The sequence below is a fragment of the Pinus tabuliformis genome, chromosome X (genome assembly GCF_031772625.1).
Source record: "Pinus tabuliformis cultivar Carrire ecotype Pingquan chromosome X, CPIR1, whole genome shotgun sequence".
Lineage (NCBI taxonomy): Eukaryota > Viridiplantae > Streptophyta > Pinopsida > Pinales > Pinaceae > Pinus > Pinus tabuliformis.
In genome coordinates, this window is record NC_142308.1 from 325,321,988 (window position 1) to 325,340,982 (window position 18,995).

Genomic DNA, 18,995 nt, shown 5'->3' on the forward strand with positions numbered 1-18,995 from the left:
AAATGTTTCTTTGGAGTCCAGGGGTGGAATATTTGGGTCATATTGTATCTCATGAAGGAGTTAAGGTAGACCCTAGCAAAATTAAAGCCATTAAGGAATGGAAAATCCCCACATCCATAAAGCATCTGCGAGGATTTCTTGGGTTGACAGGGTATTATCGCAAGTTTGTTAAGAATTATGGGAGAATAGCAGCACCTCTAACAACATTATTGAAGAAAGATTCATTTTCATGGACTCCGGAAGCAACAAAGGCCTTTGAACATCTTAAAGAGGCAATGTGCCAAGCACCGGTCTTAGCTACACCGGACTTCACAAAAACCTTTATTGTGGAATGTGATGCTTCAGGAAATGGAATTGGTGTTGTTTTAATGCAAGATGAAAAACCCATTGCTTTTGAAAGTCGTCCAATCAAGGGAAAGTTTTTAAGCAAAGCTATTTATGAGAAGGAAATGTTGGCAATACTCCATGCACTTAAGAAATGGCGACCCTACCTAATGGGAAGACACTTCAAGGTAAAAATGGATCATGATAGCCTTAAATACTTTTTAGAACAAAGATTATCCTCTGAAGAGCAACAAAAGTGGGTCACAAAGATGTTGGGTTATGACTTTGAAATCATCTACAAAAAAGGGAAGCAAAATGTGGTGGCAGATGCACTCTCAAGAAAGGATGAGGATGTGGAAGCATTGTTGTGTGCCATTTCTATTATCCAACCAGATTGGATAAACGAAGCAAGGGAGGAATGGAAGAATGACGAAGAAGTGTGGGCACTTATTCGAAAGCTACAACAAGATTCCAGTACTTCTGATACATTTAGCTGGAAAAATGATTCGTTATGGTACAAAGATCGCTTATACCTCTGTAAGAATTCCCAGCTAAAACAAAAGATTCTTATGGAATTGCACACTTCTCCCTTAGGAGGGCACTCAGGATTTTTAAAAACTTACCACAGGGTTAAGAAGGAATTTTTTTGGGATGGCCTTAAATCAGATATTCAAAAGTTTGTGGCGGAATGTTTGGTTTGCCAACAAAATAAAGTTGAAACAATTAAGACACCGAGTCTATTACAACCTTTATCCATTCCAAGCCAACGTTGGGAGGAGGTTTCAATGGATTTTATCACAGGTTTACCCAAGTCTGAGGGAAAGAGTGTCATCATGGTGGTAGTTGACAGACTTACCAAGTATGCACACTTTTGTGCATTATCACATCCATTTAAAGCCAGTACAGTTTCTACTGCATTTATGGAAACAGTTCAAAAGCTACATGGAAACCCAAAGATTATTGTAAGTGACAGAGATCCCATTTTCACTGGAAATTTTTGGACAGAATTATTTTCTTGTCTTGGTACTCAGTTAGCTCATAGCTCATCTTATCATCCTCAATCTGATGGGCAAACTGAGATAGTAAACAAATGTTTGGAAGGATATCTTCGTTGCTTTGTATCTGATAAACAGACACAATGGGTCAAATGGTTGCCTCTGGCTGAATGGTGGTATAACACTTCCTTCCATACAACAACAAAAATGACCCCATTTATGGCACTTTATGGGTATCAACCACCATCCATCACATCATATTTAAGAGAAAATTCTAAGGTTCAGGCAGTGGAACATCATATCGAACATCAACAACAAGTCCTCCAACTCTTAAAGGATAACCTCGTGTTGGCAAAAAATAGAATGAAACAACAGGCAGATCAACATCGCAATGAAAGAAGTTTTGATGTAGGTGATTGGGTATTCCTACGGCTACAACCATATAAGAAAATGTCCCTAAAGCAAGCTAAGAAGGATAATAAATTATCACCAAAGTATTATGGTCCGTACAAGGTGTTGCAAAACATTGGTACTATGGCATACAAATTGGAGCTTCCTGCAGCTTCTCGATTGCACCCAGTTTTCCATGTTTCATGTTTAAAGAAGGTTATAGGAGACAAGCTCCCAATTCAAAAAATATTGCCAGAACTTGACGAGGAAAGAAAAATTATATTGGAATCGGAAGCGGTCATAGAAACAGGAACTTGACAGCTACGAAATCAATCAATTTCAGAGTATCTTATCAAGTGGAAGAACTTATCCGCTGAAGATTCCACATGGGAGGATGAGAATTTTATGCAGAAGTATCCAGAATTACTCAAGCGTTGAGGACAACACTTTTTTGAAGGAGAGGGGCATGTTGGGTCCCTATAATACTAGTGATTACCCCATTACTATTGTAGTTATACCTCTTATTTATATTGTTGTGCCCCTATTACCCCCATATTGTTATTTCTGTGCCCCATAGAATCCCTCTATTGTTATTTTTGTGGCTTTATATTATTATTGTTAGGTCGGCTGGATTCTATTGTGACTCCTTAGACTCCTATATATATAAAGGAGGTTTTGTCATTTGAATCATCGAAGAATTGTTCATTTATGTAATGTAAAGGAGGTTCCCCCCTCGAAGAGGCTGAATTCTAAGGTGTTGATCTATCTTTTCTATCTTTTCTTGAGCTAGTTTCATAACATCCTGGCATCTACTCATATGACCATGCAAATATGTCTCGGAATTCATGAAAGAGAGCATGGTAAATATCAAGTTCTGATGGAGAAAAATATTTGCCAACATGAATGTTTTCTACAAAGTTAGGTTTGGTTGAAATATTGATAGGAATTGTTTCTTTGATATTTGACAGGTTTCGCTCGGAATCTACTGTAGCTATGAAGACATAATTTGAAAAGAAATAAAAAACTAAAGGGTGGTTAATCTCATTTGAATAATCTTCTATGTGATCTAGAAAATGGGAATGATGATGATAATCTTCCCATGGTTCTTCTTCCGTCATCAATGATTGGATGATTTCTTCATTAGTAGAAAATATACGTGAAAAAGGATTGGAGGAAGTACCATATTCTAATGAACGATCTACCCATACAATTGGTGAAGATGGATTTGGGTTTCCCGCACAAGCCAAAAATATTGATTGCTACACAAGTTCAATAGGGCTTAGCGGCATGATTTCATTATTACTATCAACTTCAGAACTATTGGTAATCTTCCTTAAGTCAGATGAAGTGGAAGATATCATGTTGCAAGTCTCAACTTTTGCCACTTCTGAAAAGTTTGATGGTGACGGTAGTGAAAAAGTACCCATTAGGGAAGGATCCGTGAAGAGACCTACACCAATGTTTTGAAGAGATAGAGGGAGTCCATTTACCAACAGAATGCTTCAAGTAGCCTGTGAACTAGAGGTGAAGAAGGTGATTTGGTCGATGACTATGATTCCACTCTTATGAGGGAATGCAATCGTATGAAATTAAGTTGAAACCAGAACATCCATAGCATAAACCCACGGTCTTCCTAGAAAAATGTTGTAGTCAAGGTGTTTGTCAACTACCTCAACTTCAACAGTTATTGTTTTGCCTCCTAGTTCAATTTGCGGATTACTCAATATTCCACAAGGTGTATATGTGCGACCGTCAAAATATTTTAACGTTGTTGGTGAACATGACAAAGGCAATGAGCCAAGTGTTTTCCAGCAATTCATAGACATAATACAAGTAGATTCCCCCTCATCAATAATGGTTCAGTGAATAATTTTATTCAAGGCATTTACTTGAATCAGGAATGCTAATTGTGCTGGTAATTGTGGCGTATAACCCGCATGGTTGAAAACCACAAGATTGGAATCAGTTGGATCGATTCCACTAATTGTTGGCAACAAAGCTTGCTTTTGGGAGGGACAATTTTGAAGCACCTCAAGCATCGACATAGCAGAAGGTGACTGAGCCAAATCTTCTACTATGTTATAATTTTGTGCAGCTTGAGCTCGAGTGTTAAATGTCAATTTATGTACAACTCCCTTAGGTGGTTTTATTGTTAACTCTGGTGTAATAGGTGGTGGAATAGGATCAGACGAAGTCGAAGTCAGAGAGGTAGGTTGATCAAACTGGTTATTCAAAGATGACAGTTGATTTCCATAATCTTACTTCATGTTGACACCAAAATATCATTTTCCAGCTTAGAGGCGGATAACATAAGCACTTGGGAAGTGGAAGCATGGTCTACAGCAACCATATTTGTCTCTGGTTTTGAAAAAGGATCAGTCAATACTGCGGATGTCTTAGAAGTCTTCAAAAGCTTTGAGACTTCAGAGCGGTGAGGACAATCTCGCGTAAAATTCTCATCGTTACAAATCAAACAAGGGTAACAAGGTTTCCTAGCTAAAGGAGAGGAATCAAATGATTTCTCTTGAGGGGAATTATTTTGTTTCTTCTTGTTTTTCCCCTTCTTCTTGCTTCCTGGTTGCTTTTCATTCTTGCCTTTGTCAGATGACATGGCATTGATTTCGGAAGAAAGAGTGTTATCAAGTGCATTTGTAGTTTGATTGGAAATGGAAAGTGTTTGACTAGATGGCCTACCTGCCATTTGTGTGATCGAAGAACCAATCACACCATCAACGGCATGAGAGTCCTTACTCGATGGTGGAGGAGGAACAGTGAAAGCTATTCGGGATGCATTCAAGATCTTGTCATAGAGCATGCCAGACTATGTATAAATCAAGTCCAAATATTGGGCACGAGCAATTACTTTCTCTTCATTGACAACTCCACCTTTCACCACATCCTCAGTGATAGGTGGAAGCAAAGATTTTATAAACCACTCAACTAAAAGCTGATCAGGAACATAATTTTTAACCATTCAACAATGACGACACCACTCATGAATATAATCAGAGATATGAGTAGCAGTAGTCTATTTAAAGTTGGTTAATAGTTCCGTTCTAGTCTCATATCGTATGGGTAACTGGAAGTGGGTTAAAAATGTGGTAGCTAAGGTAGCGAAGTTATCAAAAGAAGCTCGTGGTAACTCAATGTACCACTTCGTAGCCAGACTAGTAAGCATTCTCTAGAAAAGCCGTAGTCTAACTGAATCATCATTCAAGGAATTTGATGAACATCATAACTGAAAAGTCATGACATGGTTGGATAGGTCTTCTCCAGGGTTTCCATTGAATTTTGAAATATCAAAAGGTAATTTATGAGGAATCACCGGCCACCAAGGTGCATAAATAATTGGGTCATTGGTGAGCTAGTTTAGATATGGTAATTCAAGTGTCACAACAAAAGGAAACTGTCTATTGAGGTCAAGTTGAACATATCCAGGGTAAGATGGGATTGTCTGAGTAATAGGCCTTTGGATACCATCATAAGGCATCTCCTACTGGTAACCTTGATAAGGGTAAGTTTTCTAAGAAAATATGGTATAAGGTTGTTTTTGAGCATCGGGATACATTTGTTATTGTCCAAACCTAGCATAGGCTTGCTGACCAAGACCTGGATAAAGTTGTTGCTGACCAAACCCAGCATAGGCTTGTTGACCAAGTCCAAGTTGAGATTGGTATTTCTGGAATTGTTGCTATTGATATTGGAGCTACCAAGGTTGTTGAAGAAACTGTTGTTGTTGTTGATACAATGGTTGTTGATTTAATGGTTGTTTCCCACCAATGTAAGCTTGACCAAGTTGTGAATACACTAAACCAGTGTAATTCTGAGTCATTCTAGTAAAAGGTAAACTAGCCTAAAGTTGTTGGACTCCAAACACAAGTGGTTGTTGTAAAACTGTCTAAGAAGGCTGAATCTGTACACCTAAAACTTGGGGGTCTGAGGTTGAAGGACCATCTTGCATAGGTTGAGATATAACAATCTAAGCTTGTGACTATAGTAAATTTATAACAACAAGTGTTGTGGGTATGGATGACACAGATTGCATAGGTCGTGATGGATACACAAGCCTAGGTTGAACTGGCATTGTTGGCTACCACTGACAGACGGTCATTCCAGGCTGACCTAAAGATGACGACATACCGACATATGGTCTCCCCTTAGAAAATGGAGGATAAGGAGAATGTGCATATTATTCTCCATATGGGGGTAGTCTAGTGTAAAGTAGATACATAGCATGGTAACCAGATGAACCAGCTCGATATGAACTTCATGGGTCCAGTTTTTCAGTATCTATTAATGAAGAACTGGATAAAATTGCAGTAGAGGACATTGGTGAAGGCCAAGGGCTAGAAGCAACACCTAAGTGGGTTCCTGATAAAGATTGGTAACTCAATGGGATGGACAGAACACCATACAAGTGTGACTCAGGTGTCATAGTAAACATCGAAGAGGTTATGACAGAAGATTCTACCGTAGCCATAATAGATGGGACAATCTGGGATGTTGACTCTGCCATAGTCAAATGTCCAAACAAGTTTCCTAACAAATCAACAGGTGTTTGAAAGTAATCAAGATCAAAAGGAGTAGTAAAATGAGGAGTAAGAGGATACAAATACAATCCAGTTCCAAAATGGAATGGAGTTATGGGTGATTCTACCTCTGGTTCCTCTTCTATTCAAATCAAACTAGGTGGAATAATTTAACCATCAAGTCCATAATAGATTTCTGTATTTTTTCTTGAGATAAAGAGGAAGTCTCGACAGTTACAGATTTCTGAGGATATACCAGTCGATCTTCTTCCATTAAGGTAACAACTTCTGATTGTTCAACCTCAAGATCCAAATGTTCTGGTAAAAGAACAATTTCAGGTTGGACTTCTTGAACAACTTCTGGTTCAGAAATAACTTCTGATTGAATAGTGATAGGTTCAGGATTAACTTCTAGATGAACAAATTTAGGTTCAAAAGGAATTTCTTGCTGAACAACTTCAGGTTGAGAATCAACTTGTTGTTGAACAACTTGGGTTATTGTTTCACTAGATTCAATTCTAGTTTCCTCATGTAATTGTGGAGTTTCCACTTCAGTAACAGATGTACCAGTAACTGTAGGAGTAATTGGGGTCACAGTACTTACCAGTATAGGTGTTTCTGGTAATTCAAATGAAGAACCAAAAGTTTGTGAAGTACTGGATCGAGTCAAATGAGACCGCTTCAACCAGATGGGTGTAGCTTCAGGCAATAAAGACGGTTTAATCGCTGCTCTCCGCGAACGATAGGGTAAGGGTTGATTTTCCTCCACGATTTCTGATTGATTTTATTACAAAAAAGAAATAAACAAAAAGGGGTAAGCTAGGCAAAAAGGTTTACCAAGCAACTGTGAACTACAGAATACCTCCCGGCGAACCGAGAAGTATGCGCAGGCAATCTCCCTGAATGTTGTGTTTGGTGTATCACAGTTTACAAGGCAGTTGACTTGGTTACCTAAGGATGGATAGCAACCTAGTGTTGTTCTCCCATATATACCTAAAATTACATGGAGGCCCAATCTGTATTAGCGTTGTCCAATGTGAAACTGCACAATGAGAGTATTCCTTTATATTTTACGTACTATAACACTGCCCTATATACTCGAGGGTACATGGACGAGCTGCGATATAATCATGTATGTGGAATGAGGTATCACACTCGAAATGTATCGCAAACAAGTTAGTGACAACTGCTATGTTTTACAACGCTGGAACACGTCTCTAGCCTAAAACCTCTAAATGTTTTGTGTTAGGTGAAAATGCTCCATTAGGTTAATTGATGTTAATTTTAAGTTTATCTTGATTAAGAATTTGCCTTTCAAGGTTCACCACGTGATGTATTTTTAAATTCCTATAATGCAACTAATATGATCAGCATCCTTTTCATTCAATTTTGACAATGAAAACCTTAGCTAGTAGGGATAGACCATTCAAATTCTTATAGTCAAAGAACAAAGAACACATCTAATGCAATTTCCCTAAACTATTCCTATGAGCACACACAAAACTCTTTCAATTCACAATGCAAGTTTTTCTTTTCAATTCCCTTAATGTTGTGATGAACAAAGGAAACTAATGCACATACAATCAATCAATATTTTTGCAAGAACGAAGACTTTACAACAATTTCATTTCGAAAGAAATGAAGACTTTTACGACACTTTCTTTTGAAAAAAGACTAATCGACTATAAACTAACTTCGAAAATGAATTGATAGTGATAAAGAAATCATTTAAGAAAAACTAAACAATCAAGGTCAAAGTAGGGCTAGCAAAGGAAACACAAGTTGATTTCAGAGAGACAAACATCATTGATCTTTCAGCAAGCAGAAATAGAAGGCAATTTGGGAAAAATCAAGTCAAAAGAGGGATTTTTTTACCTAAGGAGGATCATCGTAGCCTTGAGTGGGAGACAGTGCACTTTAGAGAACTATCCTCAAGCCAGGGGTGCTATGCAGTGCTCTGTATCTTGACTAGACTTGTGCTGGTGCTAGAGAGGCCATCCTAAGGGCTTGAAAGCACACTATTTTTCCAAAACACACTTCTAAAAGGCTGAAACAAGATCAATGGAAGCAAGTAAAGTCTACTAGGGCGTACTAGGATGAAGGTAAACTACCCAGAACTATGATCGTTCCCCAGCCGAGTTGCCAATTTGTTATGTGGAATTTTCCATCTACGGATAAGCACAATTTCCCTAGGTGGGTAGCTACACCTAGAACAACAGATTTAAAGTGCTTAACCTTTTTCTATAGAAAATAAATAATACAAGGGACCTACTTGTTATCTTCCTCTTCCCTTTTTCTTCTTTGTTTGATTCTCGACGCTCCTTCTTGAACTTAATCCACTCAACAAGTACCTGCAATCATAAACAGAGGACAAAAATCAATCAAAAGCAAGAGATCTATTTACTATAAGAAAATGGAATCAAATGCATTTAAACATATAATAATCATACATAAAGATAATAATATGGGAAAAGGTGTAAACAAATTTATTAAGTAGAAGGAAGAATTACAACCATGAAGTCCGATCCATTTTCACTCTTCTAGCTTGGGTTCCAACCAACATCACATCAAAAGAACAACACTTCAGTAGCATAACAATACTTGTTTACAATCTCAAACCTCACACCAATAGTATATCCTTACAAATTCTTAAATTCTAGCCCTTGATCACTTAGATGAGTGCTCAATTTATAGGCAAATGATGGTGGTTTGGTCATAAATGAGGGTATTGAATGTCCTTCCAAACTTAGAATTAGTTTCCATGGAGGAAGGGATGAGAGAACTCTTATGAATCAGTTGGATAAAAAATGCCAGAACTTAGAAACCAGCATAAACAGATTCCATAAGAAGTTGTAGGTGTTGAACATGAAAGGACTACCAATTTTTATTAATACAGAGAATGAGCTCATGATCCTAACAAAGTACCAGGATAGATTAAGCAGGATTGTCCAAGACAAATCAAAGTTTGTAGGGATCAAACGGCATATCATAGGGAAGGCATTCATGGAGGCCTTAATGTACAAAAAACTCTTTGAATGCACAATGCAAGTTTTTCTTTTCAATTCCCTTAATGTTGTGATGAACAAAAGGAAACTAATGCACATACAATCAATCAATATTTTTATAATAACAAAGACTTTACGACAATTTCATTTCGAACGAAATGAAGACTTTTACGACACTTTATTTTGAAAAAAGATTATTCAATTATAAACTAACTTCGACAATGAATTGATAGTGATAAAGAAATCATTTAAGAAAACCTAAACAATCAAGGTCAAAGTAGGGCTGGCAAAGGAAACACAAGTTGATTTCAGAGAGACAACATCATTGATCTTTCAGCAAGCAGAAACAAAAGGAAATTTGGGAAAAATCAAGTCAAAAGAGGGATTTTTTTACCTAAGGAGGATCAGAGTATCCTTGAGTGGGAGACAATGCACTTTAGAGCACTGTCCTATACAATCTTGAGCTCATAGGAGATGATAAGTGTGGGAATCTTTTAGATGGCTCCAAAAGATAAGAATATTCCCATAACCCTATGTGAATTTCGCTTAATTTCGCCCAACACAGGTCAAAGTGGGCCTAAGTGCTCTGGAAAGCACCCTGACATGTGCCTACTTGCACTGAACCACACTTACCCCTGACCAAGGTTGCACTAGTCCCTCAAGGAGGCATTTCTAGAGGGCTTCGAGCCAAGAAACTCTCAGGGAAGGAGGCATTCAAAGTGTTGACTTGTCTAGGGCATGTAGCAACTGAATTAAGGTTTGAGGAACCCCAAAAGTACTAATTTGAATGATGGGAGTGATGTGCCCAAATGGATCTGTAACACCAGCTCGGCCTAAAAGTTGAACATTTCCAAAGGGAGTCTATCATGGCCTAGACTTTGGCCCAAGCCAAAGAAAATATATGGACAAATATTAGTGAGTCCATTGAAGCGATATGGTGTTATATACGGATCATTTTTAAACAGCAAGAGTTAGTGCAAAAATCCCAAGAGGTGATTAGGCAGATTAAAATAGACTTGGGGAAGCAACCTAGGGAAGCTACAACCATCATCAAATTTCTGAATTCCAAGAACATAGAAGTAGTACAGGAGCTGGGAATTCAGGACAGATTAGAGACCATCCAGGAGGTGAAAATGATGCAAACCAAAAGGACTCTTATGAATCAGTTGGATAAAAAATGCCAGAACTTAGAAACTAACATAGAGAGATTCCATAAGAAGTTACAAGTGTTGAACATGAAAGGACTACCAAATTTTATTAATAGAGAGAATGAGCTCATGATCCTAACAAAGTACCAGGATAGATTAAGTAGGATTGTCCAAGACAAATCAAAGTTTGCAGGGATCAAAGGGCATATCATAGGGAAGGCATTCATGGAGGCCTTAGATTTTGATTTATTTATTAGTCATGAGGCTAGGCACCTATTTTTCATCAAGCCAACATTTCATAAATACACAGATGTGGATGAAAGCTACAGGAAATTGATTAAGTTTTCAATCCCAAGTGAAGATAGGTAGGAGAGATTATGCGAGTTACTAGAGTAATTCGTAATTTGACAAAAAGGAAAAGCAACCCAGTAGATGTTGAGGTTGAGTCACCAATATTCTTCCTCAAAAACAGGGCCAACATTCAGTAGTTTGAAGATTCCAATTATTTTTTCTAATTTTTTAATTAGTTTAGACATTAATAGGATTCCATCTTGAGCTTTGGAAGCAATATATTTTGTAATTATTTTTGTATAAATACTTCAAAACTCGAAGTATTATTGTTGGGATTAGTTTTGAAGAAACGACTTATGTTTTAAAGAAGCTCACAAAGCTATCATTGATCATATTTCAGAAACACATCACAAGTATTACAATATTCTTGTGTCAATTTCATTAGTGAAGTGCATCTTTCTCTATTAAATGTTTTAATTGTTTTTCATATATGTTTCTGAAATCTAAATTATTCTAAGAAGGGTATGAACATGATTTCTTTAAAATTACATGCTGTATCTGACTTATGAATAATTTCTATGTTTTCTACTGAAAATTTAAAACAAAATTCTTAATTGCCCAACTGCCTGCCTTGCCCTGTAAGTTTAACCTGTAAACTTTGCAATCGATAAATATAAACCAATGACTCCATTTCCCAATGGCCTAATTTCCACTATCTCAATCCCACAAACCAAAAACCAAAACCTGAACATGATAACTAGCCTAATATCATCAGTAAAACAATGTTAAGTCATAAAAAGAGATCCCTATCTGAAACTCGTAGGGTTGGATTCCCAGTTTCCAAAGTGGTTCTAAGGTTACCTCTGTAATTTGCTCTGCAACCTCAAAAATTACAAAGTCATAACATCTTGGAGACCATACTAGGGACGTAAGAATATCTACTATGAAAATTTATTTCCCTCATTCAAAAACTTTATTTCAGTACTTTTAAGATTTATTTTCAGAAATAAATGTTTTTGAGGTTGTAAATTTTGTACATAATACAATTGTGTGTTAAATACTATATAGACCTGACTCCTAAAATAATTCATACGAGAGTTCATCCAAATCTGAATCCTCCCATTTTTCTAGATAATCCTAAGAAATTGATAAGGAAGAAAAGCTTGACTGAAAGTCAAGGGAGTAACAGTCCTTTGCCAAGAGCTAGTTCTTTTTCAGAGAATTTTGTTACCATAGAAGACATTCAATTTGACCTACCCTTTGAACTCAATTTGTTTATATCCAAATTTGAAAGCTTCACAGCTAAAATTATCATTGATGAGTCAGTGTTAAGACCATACATATCTAAACACCAGTCTGTAGACCAGGATTTTGACAAACAAGCTCTCCAATAGATTGAAAAATTAGAAGACCTAGTGACAGACCTAGATCAAGCTATCCACAAAGCCTACATGCAACAATAAGTTAGAATTTCATCCCTATCATTCTCTATTTATTCTACCATCACACACTCTTCACATCTTGTTTCCACTAGTTCCACCTCCTCAACAATTTCCACTACTTCCCCATCAACATCACAAAGTGTAATACAAATTGTCTTAATCCCTTCCACATCTACACCTCACACGGGTTGGTTTGTTTTTCATCCCCATATACTAGTCATGGGAGCTCAATATGATCCCCTAGTTTTTCCTACCCAATTATATAACATGCCTCAATATTATCAAAGTAGGATTCCTCAGTTTGATGGCATTGGGGCCATCACTGCACAACAACATGTAGATAAAATGAATGACTACTTTGACCTTCAGGAGGTTGATGAAGATGATGTGAAGATGAGGATTTTTTCTCAAAGCATTAATGGAGAGGTAATAAAATGGTTTAAATCTTTATGAACAACTACCATTAATGATCTTGCTGCCTTTCATTAGTCTTTCCTCAATAGATGGGAAACTAAATAGAATCCCCTCTAGGTCTTAAATGAATATAAAAATCTAAATAGGGGGCCTAATGAAACTATTGAAGAATATTGTGATAGGTTTAATCAAGTCTATAATGCCATTCCAGCCACTATAAATCCCCCACCAGGGTTAGCCCTCATTCATTTCCCTCAAGGATTTTGTGTTGGGCATGGAATCCCCCCACAACATGTTTTGGGGCTCAAGGCTCAAATTTTGAGTACTATTGTTGTAAAGACTCCATGAATTGCAGGCGTGGAGCACAAATTGTATGATAGAGTCATAGGGTTGTCTACCCTAAGTTTTGATAGTAGTGTCAGCCTACCCATGGTCTACGGACCATGGAATTGTATAAATAGAGCGAGGCTCTAAGTTGTAAAGTAGTGAAGAAGCAAGTAGCCAAGGAATGGAGTCTAGAAGATAGCGAGCATAGAGTAAAGGTCTAAGTGCTTTGGGTCATAGTAGTAGGAAGAGGCTGTACAGCTAAGTGCGCAGAGGCCTAGTAGAGTGTGCAGACCCCTACAACTAAGTTCACATGGCGGAGTTGAGTCTGTAACCAAGGAAGAATAATAATAAAGAGAAGTTTGATTCCAAATCTTGTGTATCTGTTCTTGTGCTATTTCCTATTTAATTATATTGTTTTCTATATCACGCCCACATATATGAATGTTGAACACTGTTAAATATAACTAGACACATACAGATGAGCTAAGTGATCGACTAATATTGGGTTAATAGTAAGGAATTGGGTGATAACACGAATCGAGCCTTGAGTAGGGCTGCACAAAGGCAGCATCACAGGCTGCAAGATACTGAGAAGTGCGCTTAGCGACGTGCGTGCAGGGTCAAACCATGGACCACCAAAAATCATCAGACATATAGAGGGTGTGGAAACCTAGTTCTAGCACCCTCCCATACTACTTCGGGTGAGACCTTAGTCTGCGCTTCGTAGACTGTTGCCGAAAGGGCCAATAGTACCGGGATTTGTTTGGCTAAATCACTTTTGAACTTGGGTCAGGCCCCTACAAGCCAAAAAATGGCTCCATTGCCCAGACCGAGATCTGCATAAGGGATTTCTGATATCGTGTCACTAGAATCCAACAAAGAAAGAAATTGAAGGGTGGTTGGACAACAAGATTCACGGGTTTGCGGTGCAGGAAAATAGGAATCTGTGAGTATCTAAGGAACAGTGGTTGGAACACTACTTATATACGAAAATCCATGAAATTTTCTTTGCAACCTTTCCTACTGAACTGTATGAGTGGATCACGAAGCTAACGGACAGTTAGGGAAGGTGCAGGCTCAATAAACCAATCGTGTGGACTCCGGAATTAGTGTGTAGATTAGAAGCATCAGAAGATAAGATTACGTGAGATGTGGACCATTGGCTCGATCGAATTATAGGAGGATTTATCACTGAGTTCGCGGTAGATATGACTATCAACTACAGTGAGGCGGAATGATGCTTCCTCAAAGGACCACAAGGTAAGTATATTAAATCTTTGAACATTTGGATTAAGATGGTATTGTGTGAAAAACAGGTTATGTGAATAAATTAATGTTTGGGACCACACAAAGTGGGAAGATCTATAGAAACAGAAGTGAAGAATTAGAAACTAGTCCCTTAATTTCACCCTCATGGGAAAGCGAGGAAGAGCTCGCAAAAGTTTCTCCAAGAAACGTGGTTAGTTTTCTAAGGCAATGAATTTCGCGCTTACCACCTCCACCTACACTGCCACCAGTCTCACCATCTTCAGCTCCATCTCCACCCACCCCACCTCCACTACCACCCCAGTTCAATATGGCGAGTGCGATCAAACTACCAGTATTAAGAGGAGTAGGGAACGAAGATCTGGACCAATTTTGGTTCGTAGTGAGGGCGGTATGTTAAGCAAAATGAGTCATGGATGATAATATAAAGAAGGCTATGCTGGTAAGAACATTGCAGGATAGTGCATTAACATGGTACATTAAGCAATCTAATGACCATCCAAACGCAGGAATTGCAGAAATCCAAGCCGTTCTGAACAGGGAAGTTAGCAGGACAAAGTCGGAGACACAATCAATTATCGAGTTTAAGGAGATCACGATGATTCTAGGAGATACCCCCTAGGATCTAGACCAAAGACTTAAGAGTATGATTCGCGAAGCCAACATGACTTTGATGGATGGGCAACACTACGCATGGTTTGTAGCATAACTAACACCACATTTAAGGATGGCACTATCACAACAAAAGCTTTCCACTTAGGTCGAATCTTTGGAGATGGCAATGAGATTGCATGAGACCCCTATACAAGATCTAGGTTTGGGAGTCCAACAAATCCATCTGCAATTGCAAAATTTGTGTCTGGAAATGCAGGGATTGAAACAGGACAGGACACCTCGGCTAGAGGTGCGCGAGGAGGTATGGTGCATAAAATGCAAAGGCCAGGGGCATGACAAAGACCACCGTCAGGTTTTCGCGAATTACTTGGCTAGAGGAGGGTCAATGCCATTAAGACCAGAGGCACAAGCTGGACCAACCATAGCGCCTACACTGTGGTGCATGATTTGTCAGATAGGAGGAAAACACACTATGGATAATTGCCATCTATTGCAACAATATACACACACATCCCAACAATTGTTTTGTAATTTCTGCAAGTCGGTAGGCCATGATGAACGCATCTATAGAAGCTATGAACTAATGATGGATCAGACTCCTGCCTACAAGGTATAGACTGAAACGTGAGCCCTCGACCCAAATGTAGGGATGGCATGCGCTATATTTTATGGGCACGGACAAGGTCGAGGTGGAATGGGACTAGGAAGGGGTCGTGGACAACTAATTTTGCTACAATTGTGGAGGGCCCAAACACTATGCCCGCGATTGTACAAATCCGACAAGAACATCATGTTTTTACTGTACTCAGTTTGATCATGAGGTAGAAGACTACCCTACCTTGATAGCGAGGCTACGTGAAAAGGAGTACTCCAGCCTCCCCTGAGTCATAATTTACAAATGATGAGGTCTGAGCCACGTAAAGAAGACCTGAATGTAAACATAGTGCTCAGAAGCGGTATCACCACTAGCGATGATAAAGGTAAGCAGTCTAAAGAAAGTGTGTGGGTTTGCAAGCCTCCTACAAAGGAACCTGAATTTGACTTGGAGTGAGCGAAGGAGACATTCATGGAAGCTAAGAAGAGCTTCAGGGAGGCCTCCACTTCAGGTAGTAGGGATCAACTAGAACCAGGGATGGATCCTTCAATGCTCACTACCTTTCTGGAGACATGTCGGCCAGATAAATCATTCTTGCGAACAAGACCGATCTCCCTAGTATCAACTGATATCTAGTGACAAGAAGAACAAGCAAATATACCTTTCTCTAAATATTGTGATTTATAAATAAAAACCAAGAGGTGTTTTAGACCCTACCTTAATTCCAACGCTAGTTTGTGGCAGCCACGCTTCGACCATCCGAATGAGTTTCCTTTTGAGAAACTGCAAACACAAACAAGCACACATCAAATAACACCTGCATAGCCAATATAATAAATCATATTCATCATGGTGATCAAGGCATCCATGAAGTAAACCATAGAAGATAGCTTATTGAGAAAAATAAACTTGATTGTATTAACTTTGAACAAAGAAAAACTTTACAACCTTTGGTGCCTTGATGTTGTACAAGCTCCTCCCAAGGTCCAAGCAAGAATCTCCTCTATTTTGACAAGCTTCACACTCTTCCCAATGAGATCAAAAGGTATGTAATCTCTCCTCTCAAGCTCAATTAGGAGGTCTAAATTCCAACAGCATTTACCCTCAAAAATATTCAGCTTTCAACCTCCTCAGTAACTAGCCCAATGCCTCATTTTATAGTGCAGAGGGAGGAAGTTACAGGTCCACCTATGAAGGGATAAAGTCCTCCTTCAAAGGGATAAGCTACTCACATCAAGGGGTTAGCTCCTTTAGTTATGGGATGCATGAACCTCAAAGGAGCGAACTTGCCACCTCAAGATTCCTTCTAGAAGCTTCCAGAAATAACCCAAAGTGAGTTTTTAAGAATGTACTTCAGCCTTTTTGACTTTTACAGGGGTCCACACCCATTACACATAAACAGAGCAGGAAGGTCTGCAGGGAACATGACCAGCAGGTGCGAGACCGTAGGTAATGCTAAGAGAAAGTGCGGAACCAGAGTTTTAGAGATTTTCAAGGACTTTCTCTCATTTTTCAAGGCTTGACATGAAGAGATGAGGTTTAAGACTTGCATAGGAGGAAAGTATGAGTGGTGATAGACTCACACTGACTACAGAATGTCATGGTGACAATATTTTGTGTAATAAGACATGCATGAAACTGTTGCACGACATCAAGGATGTAAAAGGACTACAAGAACTTATCACTAGGTGCGCAGGGTTAGGAGAACCACGCATGGTCCGAAAACTTGGAAAGCATGCATAGCGCACAGGAAGGGAAATGCGATTGATTGCGCAAATCAGAGAATATGAAATGGATCAGGTAATTCTGGATCTTGGATCGAACGCAAATGTACTGTCGAAAAAAACATGGGAATGCATGGGCAGACCCACACTGCAATGGTCTCCTATCTAGTTGTGAATGGTGAATCATCAGAAGATCCTACCCATGGGGAGATTGAAAGGGGTAATGGTGGATATTGAAGGTGCAAGCATGCTGGCGGATTTCGAAGTGATAGAGATTGTCGACGATAGAAATCCCTATCCCATGCTAGTGGGCATAGACTGGGCTACTGATATGAACGGAGTAATAAATCTAAAGAAGCGCAAAATGATTTTTGAGAAAAATTCACTACACGTAGTAGTACTGCTAGATCTGGCCAAAGGAGAACGATATACTGAACTGGTGCGCAACGATGATAGTGATGATGATCTCAATTGCATCTACAAGATAACCGTGCAAGAACAGGATTGGGTAAATCTGACTACAGATGGTAGGATTTCGTTGGACCGTGAAAGCTCCTGCACTTTGGATTCGAATGAAGAAATAGAATGATGGCAGAATCAGTTGCACAAAATAACAACGCTTACAACATGATGATAAGATCACTACACTGCGTAACCACAGAGATAAGGGATCTGCTTGGGTATGACAGGCTGATAGTGGTGGATGACTTTTTGAACAAATTTGAGAGCAAAGTACCAGAACAAAAACATTTTGGCACTCTAAAATAGGCAGTGCACGCTACACCAGCAAGATGGTGGGGTACGCATTAGAGAAGTATTAAGTACTAGCGCGGATGCAGAAGAATGATGCGCCTACAATTTGGGAAACCACAGTTGTGGCTAGTAGATAAGTATGATGGATGGGATGATCCACGTACACACCTTGTGAAATGGACCAAGGTCTATGGGGAAGAGCCACAACATGAATGGGTACATTTTTTCTATCATACCCTGGATGTCATACCCATGAATTGGTATACTGAGACATAGCTTCACCATGGTACGAGTGAATGGGATATATTGCATGAGGGATTTCTGTTAACTTTCACATTCGAAGATCATTGGTGGGATACTGTTGACGATGCGTTGCAAGCAGTAAAAGCAACTATCTTCAAATCTCCCCAGGAGCCCATAGAAGTACTCCAGCCAGAATGGGCGACACAACTGAGCTGCGTGGTAGAGTGTTACAACATAAATGTTGAGGAGGGTGATGAGGACCCATGGAATATCAACATTCTAGAAACATAAGGCTATCGCGAGGTTCGAGGACCATCGATTAAGGATCCTGACATCACCGCGCTGCTAAAAACAAAGCAGGTCAACATTGGAACGGAGGCAGAGCTGAAGTACGCAACACTTGGGGACTATTGGGATGATGCCATGGTGGATAAGGTCATTGAGTTGCTCCGCAAATACCATGATTTGTTCCTGACCAAAATTACGGACTTAAAAGGGATCGTTGGCGACTTAGGAATGATGAAGATCACCCTAAAACTCGATGCAAAGCCAGTTAAGCAGCGACCTTACCGCTTGAATATGAAATATAAGGAAAAGGTCCGCGAATAATTAGACAAAATTCTCGCAGCTGGAGTTATTGAGCAAGTGGAAGAATCCAACTAGGTGAGTCCTATGGTAGTATAGGAGAAAAAGCAGAAGGGCGAAATAAGAATATGTGTCGACCTCAGAAAGCTAAATGATGCATGTGTACACAATCCATTCCCAACACCATTCACAGATGAAGTACTGGAGAATGTTGGTGGCTAGGAAGCATACTCATTCATGGACAGGTTCTCAGGGTACCATCAGATCAAGATCATGCTAGAAGACAGGAGCAAAATGACCTTCGTGACAGAATGGGGTTGCTTTCACTACACCATTATGCCATTTGGAC